The 14,771-nt window shown below is 37.3% G+C and overlaps 1 non-coding gene and 1 pseudogene across 1 annotated transcript; both read right to left on the bottom strand.

Moving 5' to 3' along the window:
* Nucleotides 1-4,411: 4,411 nt before the first annotated feature.
* On the bottom strand, nt 4,412-4,485 carry TRNAE-UUC (transfer RNA glutamic acid (anticodon UUC)). Its single transcript has one exon. It is a non-coding gene; the product is annotated as a tRNA-Glu (tRNA).
* An 8,750-nt stretch (nt 4,486-13,235) lies between these two features.
* On the bottom strand, nt 13,236-14,373 carry LOC143889174 (uroporphyrinogen decarboxylase pseudogene; annotated as a pseudogene).
* Between the last annotated feature and the right edge of the window lie 398 nt (nt 14,374-14,771).

Raw genomic sequence — 14,771 nt, forward strand, 5'->3', positions numbered from 1 at the left:
GGAATTATTCTGGCCCGTGATATTGTTGAGGAAACAATCCTCTCAAAGGAGAAAGAGGCACTTCTAACTATGTTTTAAATGTGTGAACATTTCGTTCTTTCCATAATATTCATATGGATGCTAAAAGAATGAGTTTCCATAAGATCAGGCCTTTCCTAGGCCAAGATGTAAAAAGCCAAGAGTCTAGGAGATCAGCAATATGAGTGGTAAAACTCATGAGATTCCGAACATGCCAAGTATTTTTGCCCAAACGAGTCTAGAATATTTACAATGGAGAAACAAGTGGTCCACCAATTTATCCGCCTCCACCCAGACGGCACAATGACTTATGATGAGCATATGACGCCGCCAAAGATGGTCAATCGTCTGGATTTTGTCCTAAAAAGTAGTCCATCCAAAAACACAGACTATCAGTGGCAGTGTGTGTGTCGAGGGGTGGGGGGGGTGGGGGGTGAGTGGGTGGAGGGTCACTCCAACTCTAGAGAGCTTCAACAATAGGGAGCTGGATGCAAGGTGGGTGTTGAATGGCTTCACAGAGAAGATGGCAAGTGAGCTAAAGATCCAAATCACTTTGTGTTTCCCAGCCTTTCCAATTTACAGGTTATCCAAAAGGTTCATAAACACAGCGACACTTTCAATCTCTTAATTAAAAAAGTTATGGCTAATACGAGACATGAATATTTTTTGTCATTTTTATGAGATTAGGGTCTTTTGGTTATTTTCTACTATATAGGAGTATTTTCGTCAGTTCTCACAAGATATGGGTTCTTTAGTCATTTTAATGAGATGTTGCTATTATAGTTAATTTTAATTATATTTGGGTAATTTGCGTAATTTTGTTATTTTCTATGATATTGAGTTATTTCCGTTAATATTAATGAAATAGGGATGCCCCAGTTATTTTTCATGAGATGGGGGTATTTCACCATTTTCCATGAGATATGAATCCTTTGGTCATTTTCTATGACATAACAAGAGAGCTTAAGTATATGAAATTCTCCCATACATCTCAATCGGAAAAGAATCAATAGAAAAAGAAAGAATTAGAATTGATTTTTCATTTTTCCGATGGATTTGATTGGAACAATGGAAAAGTAGGAATACTTTTGTTTGGCGATTCATAATCGGGATTGGGTCTCCTAGTGGGAGGCCCGCATGGCTATTAGCTCATTGGCTTAGGATATTGAAAATCAGATTTTTGAGATTGACAATGATAGTTCTTTTCCGAGTTAACTAGAAAGTTCTTTTCCTAATTATTTGAATTCTAGGTTTTCCCTTACTCTCTCTGTGTCAAAAAACAATTCAAAATACCTTGAATTTTTTAGAATACATCTCGTGGTAACAAAAATAGATTGGTCTAAGGTATATCAAGATTCAACCTCCGGTTCACATCGCATGTTTACCTCGTTTTCAATTACTCTCCTTAAAAAGGGTAAGTCAAATGCTTTATTTGGGGTGAACGTGGTTATATTCTACCAAAAGAACCATCATTTGAGTTAATCAGCATAAAATTGGTCAAAAGAAAGGGAGCATTATTTACCCCCTTGAAACAACCCAAATAGAAATGGACCATTGATTAGCATTTACCCCAAGGTCATTTCATGGCATGATCATGTTACTTTACTGATTTCCTCCTCCCTTTGGACCATTACATCCAGGCATCATTGCAAAGGGATATATGCCTTTGAGGCTTTGACTACCACTAACCACTAAGAGACAAATAGACACATGGCTCATAGATTCCCTATCTAGAGTCATTTCCATGAAAACACTTTTACAGTAGAGGGTGAAAAAGCTTTCTTGAAAAAAAGTCTTTTGATGAAAAATTTTACTTGAAAAAACTTTTACCCAATAAGTTTAAGTTACCAAACTTTAAAAAAAAATGATCTTCACAAAAAAAAATCAAGAAAAGATTTTCACTGTAGAGAAACATGGCCTTAATTGTAGTGACCTTACATTTATCCACAAGACAACAAGGGCCTATCATGCCTTAGGTGATCAAACAATAGAAAGCTGGAAAGCTGGAAACAAACAGGGCCTTAGGGTTAGGGTTCACTTTAATTTTCACAAATACAATATGAAATTTTGACTTGGGTGTCTACTTTATAGACTAATAATTAATATGAAACATGTCCTCAAAAGCATCAGAATCAAAATAATTGAGTTACTGTTGACTAATTCCCTTTCTCTAGCGTAAAAAGGCACAAACACAATCTTTAGATACCCTGACGCCTGCAAAGATACTCCCATCCTTAAACCATTGCATTATTAAAGAAGAAATCCTCATTAGTAGTGGAGATTTGCTAGGGAATTTCGGGAAAAGGCATTTAGTAGCTGGCTTTTGCATGAGAGAAAAGCCACACAGGCTCACTTTTCAGCAGATTTTGTCTTATTCATTTTATTCATCCTAGGTGGCTGTTCTCTCATGCAAAAGTCAGCCGCAAAATACTTTCCCATCAAATGCCTTAGTAGTGAGAGTCTTGAAATTAAATTAGGAAAAGAAAGACATCACTGATTAGATTTTTCCTAGGGAAGTGATATATCCGCCCCTTTTGATCACAAGAACACCCCCTGTCAATGTTTGTGGCAATCAGGGGCATTGAATTCTTCTGACATGAGTACGACAGCCCCTCTTTAGTCAATGATACACTGACAAGGGGGTGTTCCTAGTGATCAAAAGGGGTTGATATATCATTTCCCTTTTTCCTAATACTCGCCCTCGGGCCCCATGTGTGTCATGTGGCCTCGATGCAGTCAATAACCGTTGAACCTCATCTCGATCTTGATTGGATGATCCTAGCCCTTGATCTATTAGTTTTTCGGAAAGAGAAGCTTAAGCATTGAACGGCCTCCCATGTGTGTCACGTGGCCATGATGGTGTCAATAGCCGTTGACCTCATCTTGATCTTGATCGGATGATCCTAGCCCTTTGATCTATAAGGTTTTCAGAAAGAGAAGCTTAAGCGTTGATTTTTGTAGGCCTATGGTTTGTCCGTCACATATTGGAACAAGATCATGTGGGTCGCCTCATGATGGTCTAGTAGATCAGTAATTCAAATAAAATAGAAATGTCCTGTGTGGGACCCAATGTTGATCATTAGGATTCAACCTTGCTTCGCTTTCCCTTAATTGTGGCTTACTTTTCGAAAAAAAAAAGGATTAAAAGATAATAGTACAACATTTATCAAGTGTTATAGGCCATGGCCCCACACACCTAGAGTGGTGGGGTCGAATTCCCTAGCGTAGGCTCCCTTGGAAAAGCCTGCCTCCTCCCTTTTTATGTTGACTTACCCCATAAAGTGTGGCAAAATTAGGGCTAGAAAAAGAGGTAACCCACAAAAAGAGCCATTGGGATTCCTTAATGTTAATGGTTCTCCACTCAATGTAATGAAGCCTCCTTCCCTCGCACAACGGCAAGCAAGTTGGGATCATATGTGCCCTTAAAAGGAGGAGTGAAATGAAAAGGAGTCATTGTCTTGGTCCCTTGTATATGTTCTCTTTGTTAACTTTTCCAACTAAGATAAGGCCTTTCTCGATCGAAAGGGGGGACTTTATGGAGTAAAATAATGTGGGAAAAGTGAGCTCCACTCAAATTTCAGTGGTAAGTGGTTTTGTCACTTTGTGTGTACAAAAAACATTCAAATTGAGCGAGCATAGCTTACTGCTTTGTGCTGAAATGAGTTTAGGAGAAAGCATTTAATTGAATCATTCAATGCCCAACGGCCATCAAATGAATGAAAGAAGGGAAAAAAAATGAACCATCATTCATGGTTTTGTGATGGGATTTCAATGCTCAACCACCCTATTGCAGTGACAAGAGAGAAAGCGGTATACTATGTTTGGATTTGGAGAAATTTTTGGAAAAGTTTTGAACCAACCCTATTCAATTTTTATTTAGATGAACCGATATTCCTCTAAATTAACCATAACTATATTATTTCCCTATCAATCATGAGAAGAAAAATAAATCCAAGAAAATTTTCCTGTCAAAAATGGTTCCTTGCAATTCAAACAGGGAGGGAGATGATTTGTTAGAAATGGAGGAAAATGAGGCTTTGATGGGTTTGGTTAGAAATTGAAGATAAGGATGTTGAGATAGTTGCTTGTTCTTTTGTATGTGTATGTGTGTGTGAGAGAGAGAGAGAGATAGGGGGGTGGCGGGGTAAGTGACCTGTCACATGTAACACTAAACTGATTATCGCTACCATATGATTATGATCTGCCTAAATATCCGCACTTGTGTGTGTGTGTGAGAGAGAGAGATAGATAGGAGGGGTGGCGGGGTAAGTGACCTGTCACATGTCACACTAAACTGATTATCGCTACCATATGATTATGACCTGCCTAAAATATCCGCACTTGTACAGTGGGCCCTCAAGCCAAAAAAAATATTAAAGGTGAAAAAAAAAATTTCCGTTGCCGGGATTTGAACCCGGGTCGCCTGGGTGAAAGCCAGATATCCTAACCGGGCTGGACGACAACGGATCATTGTAATATAGGTATCTTCTTTATTAATTAAAACTTATAACATTAAATTACAGAAACCCAAGCGAGTATCTTTCTTCATTTGTTCCACCGAACTTACATATGAAGACTATATGATAACTTAGAAATTAGGGATAAAAAAAAAAAAAAAAAAATCTATCCTTATTTGAAAATAATGGGCATTTAAAGTGAATTTTATTTCATTATGAGATGTTAAGACTTAAGGCCAGTGGATGCCATTAATTTAGATAGACCTAATAGTATTATATCCATTATTTGCATATAAGTTTACAAGAAAACCACACACTATGAGCTATTGGATTTCACAGGAAAAATATGATCGGAATCAAGGGGTGGAAATGACATCCAGCAGAATTAAATGGGGAAAATGCTGGAATTTGTTTCCATTCCCAAGAGGTGGTATTCCGATTCTTCCTTGGTTGGCATATAAATTTTATTGAAATTTTTCATTTTTTTTTTCCCATTCTCTTTGCTTGGCAATCAATAAGAATAGGATACTGATTTCGATTCCTGATTCAACTATCCACAATCAGCCTTTGGATATTTAGGGGCAGTTTGGATACGCGGATTTTAGAATCCAGGTTTTTGTTTGAAAACAGTGTAAAAGAAGGTTCATGATCAAGCTGTTGTACGCTGTCCGGACATCGTTTCTTGGATTTTAAGTAAGAAATTCAGGTTTTTGAAATCTCTCCCGCATCCTGAGATTTCTAAAACCTGGAAACATAGGATGACCTGCTACTCTCTTGCTGACGAAAAGAATGGCGAAAAATCAGAAAACGACGGCTGGTCCGCTTCTTCTCGTCTCTCATCTACAATTTTGAAGAAATCCCGGATTCTAAAATCCGCGTATCCAAATGGCCCCTTAATATTAACAAAATGATGTAGAAGTCTCTCAAGGGCCCCACTGACAAATTAATGGACCACACATCGAATGGCCCACATTCCAACAATCTCACCGATCAAAATGATCTAACGATCCGATCATTCATTGCATATAGTGCCACCCAAACACAAGCTAATGATGGGAAAACACCCAATTTCTCAAATATTTACGCGGCTCATTGATTGGATTGTCAGGATTGAAAGGATGGTGCATTGGTTGTGGTAACAGGTCAAGAGATCTGCAAAAGAAGAATAAAAAACATGGTGAAGAGGGCTTTCACCGACTTAGAGGATCATCTCTCTAGCAGTAGATCAATCAAAGTACCAAACGCCAATGCAGAAACGGAGGAGTCTTTTTTCTTAGGTTAATTCTTATTAGAAAACTACACCTGACAAATCATTCTATATTAAATAATCGAGTAGACTAATTCACTCTGCAAAACATCACCCATTGGTCATGGTCATGGATCACTCCCACTTTAAGGAGTCATCCCCCTCACTTAGAATTAGTGCCAAACTCACAGTAACAGTTGGTCAATCCACTCATAAATAAATAAATAAACATGGGTCCAAGGCCATAAAAGTGAAAGTGGACACTCCTTCGGGTGGAACCACTCAACCATAAAAAGAATCACACACACCATCTGAGTAATGTGATCTAAATCAATGGTAAATTCAAAAAACCACACAATCAAAGTACACTCCAGCAAGGGAGGAGCTAAAGGAACAACCTTTTTAAAGTCCATTTACAAGGGTGAAACTTGTTGAATCGCTAAGATCCGTTGCTGGTGTTCATATTGTATCGAACAAGTACATGTGGTATCAGAGCCACGGTTCCGGCGAGAAAATGGTGAGAAAATCACATGTAACAATATGGAATAAATTGAAATGAGAAAAAGACATACCGGAAGCCATGAATCTTATTTTTCTTTCTCTTAAGGTTTCTCTTTGCTACACAATAGTCGGTGATGGGGACCGGTTTCCTTTCTCTTCAAGCGTGGATTCTCAAAGTTTGGAAACAAATTCGTTGTTTGCAAATAGGACCCAAGAGTACTTTTTATAAGCGTTTGTGGGAAGAGATGCGACTCCTCATCGCGCCGATCCCTCTCCCCAAACGTCTCTTTACGTTTATACATTTTCACATAAAGTCTTTTCATTAATGACTTTTCACAAAAGTAATTAACTAACCAAATGATCTTGACCGTCGATCTTGCAAAAGCCACATCCACCTTAGGATTATTTCCTAACATTCTCCCACTTGGCTAGCAAGATCTTTGAGCCAAACATAAGGATCATAACTTTAAATTAATTAGATAATAAATCCAACATTCCGTTTAGCAAAAACTACCAACAATAAACCATGTAACCATTGGGTCACCAACTCTACCCAATAGCCTACCCCATGATTATATTATTAGTAATTCTTACTAACATGAATGTAAAAGCATACATGCATAAGATGTAAACATGGTCCAAAATAGTCTACAGACATTCTACCTCTTACTCACAATCCATTTACGTAATGTGCACAAAATGGAGCGGTAGAAAATAATATATATCAGAATCATAAAATAAAATGTGATCACAACAGTGTATCTCAATACCTAATGCAGACTCCCACTGTCATAGGCTATCAAAAGTGTCAACCAACCTTATGCGCGCTACATGCTCTCTGAAGAGCTTTGGTGACAAGCCCTCAGTCAAAGGATCTGCCAACATAAGTGCGGTGCTTATGTAATCTTCAGATACACACTGATTCTGAACTTCCTCACGACAATATGTCAATACATTGACCACATTACTTGATTTGTCATTCTTGGAATTGTAAAACCGCAGCGGAATTATCACAATACATTCCCAGTAACTTGTCGACTATCAACAAGATAAAACCCTGAGATAAAATTCCGCGACTTCAAGGCATAGTACAAGGCCTTGAAGTACACAATAAACTCCGTACCCAAGGTGGAAGCAACTGAGTGTCAATTTGACATTCTTCCACGATTTAGGACTTTCTGCAAAATATATTAGCGCAGAACTCTAGGTGTTCCGACAACAGTCGGAATTAGATTAACCAATCACACTAGGGTTATCTCATTTACTTTATGTGAGCATTAAACCTTTAGTCCCTTACAGACAATATATAACCTTTTGGCAAATTTCCAATGATCCATACATAAATAACATTGGTACTTTCTAAATTTGCCCACCATATAGGTTATACACAGATAGGTGCAGATTTAAATATTCAATAGACCCCAATTGCGAAACTATTAGAAATCCTCTTTATCTATTCCTATAATGAATCGATCCTGGGACCTTGGAACTGACTAAATATATCACCCTTAACTATAGGAACACTACAAATTGAGTAATTTATCCATGTTCAATACTTAGGACTTTACCAAGATAGACTTTCTGCAATCTCAGCAATCCTCGAGTCCCAACTAGGTGAATCTAAACTCCTATTATGTAGGATGCTTCACCTGAATTCTTTTGTATGAATATCATTGAACATGGCTAAGTACTACTAGCAAGTAGTATACCATCAACACATAATACGAGGAAAATAATATTACTCCTCCGACCTTAAGATATATCCATTATCCTGTGACAATTCCTTAAAACTTAACATAGAGAATACTTGATGAAACTTTATGTACAATTGTCGAGAAGTCTGCTCTAAACCTTAAGCAGAATCTCTAAGTCTACAGACTATGTGCCTCTTTCCTTAGCCTCAAGGATTGTTCGGTAGTTGTCACCACCAAAACATCTATAATGTGGGTTGTTAACTTATATGTGTCTTTTAATGTTCCAATGAGCATTGGTACCACCTCATCTTGGATCTTTGGACTCTGACAGTTGGTGGCGGAAGGTGTTACCCTTTTGGTTAAATTTTCTATCCATATTTAAATGTGTCTCTCTAATCAGAAGTAGAGGCCCTATCTTTGTTTGTGATCTATAAGGTAAGAGTCGAGAATTAACTTGACATAAACGATCAAACGCAATCCAGACATCGGATCGACGAACCGTTTGTTGCGTTGGATTCATGGGAACACAAGCAACGTTTCAGTGCCATTTAATCATCGATCCGACTCCAAAATTGATGGCGGCACTCAAAATACAAGTTTTCACAAACCCTATTTCAATTACTTTTAATGCGATTTTTGGCCAGATTATAGTGGTTCTGGAGGTTTTGCACCATTTTGAATCCATTTTTTGGGTCAGTTTTGGCATTTGGCATCTGTATCATATAGGTATAGTGTAAATTCAAAAACTTTTGAGTTTTCAAGTTGGTTTTTGAGTCAAATATTTTAGGGTTTTAGCCCAAGTAAAACTGGTTCCGAACGTTTTGCAACCCTTTGAAACTATTTTTGCTATCCATTTGAGCACTGTATAATACACTTATAGTGTATTTTTAACACTTTTGACTTTATAAATTTGGTTTTGAGTCAAAAGTTTTGGAGTTTTGGGCTCGGATTAGATTCGTTCCTAAGGTTACAGATCGTTCTGGACCTATTTTTGAGGTCATTTTTGGTATTTAAGCACTGTATGATATAGTTACAGTGTAAAATCAAGACTTTTGGTTTTGTAAGTTTGATTTTAAGTCAAATATTTTGGGGTTTTGGACTTGGGTTAGACCATTCCTATGGTTTTAGACCATTATGAACCCGTTTGCAAGGTCTGTTTTGGTGTTCGGAGTCTGGATTTTAAAATTCCAGTGTAATTTTATAACTTTTGGGTTTTTTAAAGTGGGCCTTGAGTTTAATTTTGATTTCAAACTCTTGAAGAATTAACTAAATGCCATGGAGACCCAGTTATGTAAAGTTTTGATGTTGTTTAATGATTAAAACTCAGTCAATGAACACCTTTGGTTTCTAATTCTTAACTTAAGCACCCCTATATGTTGTTTATATGCTTTATGTTTTGCATATAACTTAAGGGTTAAAATGATTAGTTGAAATCATATATGGGACTAAACTTTTAACTTGAATGCACATTAGTTCATGCTAGATATGCTTAAAACCCAAGCTTATGGTTATAATAAACTGATAGTGTGTATTTTCAAATCCTAAAACATTGAATTATGTTTGATCATGGAACTTGAAAGTTGGTTTTGTATACACAAGTTTATTACGTTGTTCATTATTTTTAGTTGAAATTGAACTATATCTTGTTATAATTTGTCACTAAATGAATGAACAAAGAACTGCGATTCCAACTGGGAAACGAAATCGCTTAAGGTTACGTGGTTAATTTTGAGAACAGTGTCGCATACAATTACACATTTATGGACTATGAACCACTTTCAATTGCGACTATTTGTCCAAGAGCAACACTTAGCCCAACGGATGACTGTTGTTTTGCACAAATAGGCGGTGTGAGAGGGTTAGGCCTGGGTAACCTGGTTTGGGGTTATACTTCTGCCCAACGGTGATGTGCGCCTCAAGTATAGGGTTATCAGGCCCTAGTTGGTCTCATGGGAGAGCCAATTGTGTGCTGTGGCACGGCCCAACGGACGGCCCACGGTGACACGCCTGGTGTCTCGCCAGAATCACAGTATTGTGATTTCCTGAATTGAAAATCGTTTGTGTGTTGTGGCACGGCCCAATGGACGACCCACAATGACACGTCTGATGTTTCGTCGGGGTCACATTTTTGTGTTTTTTTTTTGTGATTATGGGCAATCTAACTAATTTTCTCTTAAGATAGATTGATTGAGTATTGTATGTGAGAACCAATTGTATGCCGTGGCACGGCCCAACGGACGACCACGGTGATACACCGGTGTCTCTTCATAATCATGGTATTGTGTTTTCTAAACTAGAAACCAATTCTGCATCATGGCACGGTCCAATGGATGACCCACGATGGCACATATGGTATCTAATTAGAAGCACACTTATGTATCATCATGATTTTATACATTTTAGTCATTCTTTTCAGTTGGATTGATTAAAATCATGAGGTAGGCTATTGGGTAGAGTTGGTGACCCAATGGTTACATGGTTTATTGTTGGTAGTTTTTGCTAAACGGAATGTTGGATTTATTATCTAATTAATTTAAAGTTATGATCCTTATGTTTGGCTCAAAGATCTTGCTAGCCAAGTGGGAGAATGTTAGGAAATAATCCTAACGGTGGATGTGGCTTTTGCAAGATCGACGGTCAAGATCATTTGGTTAGTTAATTACTTTTGTGAAAAGTCATTAATGAAAAGACTTTATGTGAAAATGTATAAACGTAAAGAGACGTTTGGGGAGAGGGATCGGCGCGATGAGGAGTCGCATCTCTTCCCACAAACGCTTATAAAAAGTACTCTTGGGTCCTATTTGCAAACAACGAATTTGTTTCCAAACTTTGAGAATCCACGCTTGAAGAGAAAGGAAACCGGTCCCCATCACCGACTATTGTGTAGCAAAGAGAAACCTTAAGAGAAAGAAAAATAAGATTCATGGCTTCCGGTATGTCTTTTTCTCATTTCAATTTATTCCATATTGTTACATGTGATTTTCTCAATGTTGAATCGCTAAGATCCGTTGCCGGTGTTCATATTGTATCGAACACTTACACAAACATGATCCAATCATGCATGATCAGCTCATAGCTAAAAAAGCCAATGGGTGATTCGCTCAAATGATGGACCCCATCCTACTAATGTAAATAACAATAATGAGTGATAGAATAAAAAAAAAAAAAACATAAAGACTAATTGAGGCTTAACAACCTTCATTTAGATGGACCAAAATTGTAGAAAGAACAGTATAAAAAAAATTTGATTGGCAAAATACTATCTCAAATGAGACTAATTACTAATTCTTGTATATCACAACATCATAAAACCCATATTTTATTACAATCAAGTGGTTATTAAGCTATTCATCCTATAAGGGAAGTTCAATAAGCTAGTTAGCAGGGTATTTTGGCCTCATGTTTTTTTCTAGACGGTATCGTTCTATGACAAAATGAACAATAGTCTTCTTCTGTAATTTCTTGCAAGAATGGACTAGACATACATTGCAATCCCTAATTTTGAAGCTGACTGAAGATCTTTCATTCCCAAAATTTACCATGCATGTACTAAATCGAGTAGTCTCTCGGGTAATACTGTTTCTGTCAGGCTCCGATCCTTTCGACGTAAGAATGGACGTAAAATTTGTTTTTTGTTCATTCTTACGTCGAAAGGAACGGAGCCTCAATAAACATATGTGATGATATTTAGAGTATCCTAATACTTGATCCTTGTCATGTCTAATAAAAAATAACAGATTCTAAAAAAAAAAGAAATTAAAAAATGAAAAGAACAGTGGAGAGCAAAGAAATGAAAAAGACAATGGAGAGCTGCAATTTAATGCCAATAAGCAAAAGGAATGGTAGGGAGGAGAACCCAAGAGTTAGACTTTTAAATGCAATAGATTCTATATAAAACCTCCCAATGTACTGTTCAGATATCAGTTCTGACATGCTTCTTATTGTACTACATAGTGCCTGTAGTCAGAAATCAAACAGAGAATGAGTTTAGAATACATGACAGCCTAAATGGGGATGCCATATCACACCCAATAAAATAGTTAAATCATATATAATCAGCTCATTTCAAAAAAACAAAGTATCTTAACATTAACACACGTTATCCCATGCAAGGCCACATATCAATAATAAACTTGCTCAACCAAGCAACCTTCAAAAAAATAAAACGACAATAATATAATAATTTCTTAAAGGAAATAAAATAAAATATAGGCAGAATGAAAGAATGCAGCAATGGAATTTAGTCAACTGTATTAGTTTCTTACCAAGCAGTTAACTGTAGTGATTTCTTGCCAAGCTTAGCATTCAACTACTGAAAAGTCTAAAATTGTCACATATGCTTTTACTACTCCATCTACTATGAATTAGGGGGATTTTTTTCCATCCTATTTAATGTACACATTAATTTTAGTGTCTGATTAACAGATTAACCATCAGAAAACAGATCCCAGTAATTGTATTTGATTCAATTCTTCTGATCCTGTCTGTATGTATAAATCTACAAGATATTAGTTGTGATCCGACTGATTGTAACAAGGCTCGCACAAGATTTCATAGTCGACTCATGGCAGTTGTGGGCAGTTTGCCCAACACCCATCAATAGTCCATTGGCTTCTTGAAATTGATATTTCAAAGACAACCCTGGTTCAACTGTTCTCACATCTCATTATGAAGAGAATTTATCATCGTCATAAGTCCCCATTCCCTCATAAGAATTGTCTTTAAATTCTAATATGAGAAAATGCAGTGGTTACAATAAGCAACATGGCATTGTAACTGGATCAGTTGCAACTTGCAAGGGCAAGGTATTAAACTATGGTGTCTTCAGATATAGAATTTTCCTTTTATTTTTTCGATGAGGGAACCTAGCAAAGACTCTTGTAGGGAGTTTCCACCCATGTTCTTCAGCAGGCCCCTAGTTCTTCAGCCCCATTGCAAAGGAAAAAAATCAAACAGAACGTTGGTGGATTCACTAAGGTTAATTCCAATCCTTGCAAGCTTTAGGGGAGTCTTTCAAGATTCTAAAAGCTAAATTCTACTTCCTTTTTGGTATCCCTGTTGAAGAAACTGCTTCAAAATGCTTAAAAAGATTTTATTTTTGTTTTGTTTTGTTTTTTATTTCATTAAAATTAATCTCATCATATATAACACTAAACAGGAAGTTCAGTCTTCTACAAAATTTCATCTTTGAGTTGTCTCTCTACGATCTCTAATCTTAAGGGAACTGATATTGATTACAAGAAGAACATTCAGCTAATTCACATTAATCAAAGAAACCCAAGCATCGAAAAGTCATTAAAAAGCAATAACTAATCATAATTAATACGTAATTCCTCTGGCGACTTCGAAAAAGTGTGCGACATTTTCTCCAGGCATGCTTACTACAATGCCATGGCCGAGATTCAGAATATGTTTACTGTTGCCAGCTTTTTTACTGTATCATAAATCTTCTTGGAGATGAACTCTTTCGACCCAAAAAGTGCACCAGGATCTATGTTACCCCGGACAGCCACATTAGATCCCATTCATGTCCGACCTTCTGCATATCGAGTGTCCAATCCAAGCTAACAACATCAACGCCTGTTAATAGCAGCCTCTCCAATAGGCCTCCTGACCCGCTTGCATAAAGGATCAAGTGTAAGTCTGGATGTGTCCTTTTAACAGAATCCACAATCTGTTTTAAGTATGGGAGACTGAATTCCTCTAAATCTTCAGGACTAAGTTCTGTTGCCCAAGAGTAAAAAATCTGAACTGCTAGAGCCCCATTGTCTGCTTGGTAACGGATATACTCTTCATAGAGCTTGTAAATTTCTGTAGTAAAGCATGTAGAACCTTAGGCAGAGAGAAATCCAGAGTCTTTATTTTTGTGAAGTGCTTCAATGAACCACCTTCAACTACGTAAGATGCCAATGTGAAGGGAGCCGCTACAAAACTCAGTACAGCTGCTTCATTGTTTACCTCTGCCCTCAATATATTCAACGCCTCCCCAACATATGGAACTGACTCCTCAGGAACAAATTCTCTAACTTGATCAACATCAGCAGCACTCCTTAATGGATTGTTTATCACTGGTCCCTTTCCTTTTACAATGTCGAAAGGTATAGTCATCCCAGAAAGAGGGGAAAGAATGTCCAAGAATAAAATGACCCCATTAGGCCTGAAAACTTTCCAAGGCTGTAGAGAGATTTCAACTATGAGATCAACATTTTCTGATCTTTCACGAAAAGAAGGATGCTTCTCGCAGATAATTTGATAACTCTTCATGTACCTCCCTACTGCCTCATAAGCCAAACAAGGGGTCTTTCAACTTTTTCCCCACGCACCGCATGAAGAAGGAGAGGTTTCGAAACACCAACTATTTTGGATTCTGCAATAGATTCTCCAACAGCGCAAAGGAAGATTTGGGCAAAATAGAAGGAGAATAAGAGAGAGACAAGGGGCTGAAAATGCAAGACATTTTATCGCTGGAAAAATCTAACGGTTTCTCAATTTCTCTGAAACCTCTTTCTTCCCTTTGAGGATTGAAAAGAGGGAGCTCTTAAAAAGAAAGTTCCTTGGGTGGTGCTTAGATACTGGATCTGATTGTGAGTTGTGACCAGGTGAGGGATTTGGTGCAAATCTAGAGACTCACTAACTAACAATGTTTGGTGATAGTTTGGCTAACCAGATAAAGCAATCAAAATATTTTATATAGATCTCATCCCTTGGGGACAAAATTGCTCATGCTTCTTCTTTTATTAATAAAAAGTCTTCCAATCAGGAGAAACAAAAAAAAAGGCTCCCTAGTAAAGATAGCCAGGACTTCTGGTAAGTCCATGGATACATGTCAGTAAACCCAATCAGCACTATAACAAA

Source organism: Tasmannia lanceolata, unplaced genomic scaffold, assembly GCF_043159265.1.
Source record: "Tasmannia lanceolata isolate RefF3 unplaced genomic scaffold, GAP_Taslan_0.1 ptg000013l, whole genome shotgun sequence".
In the NCBI taxonomy this organism is placed as follows: Eukaryota; Viridiplantae; Streptophyta; class Magnoliopsida; order Canellales; family Winteraceae; genus Tasmannia; species Tasmannia lanceolata.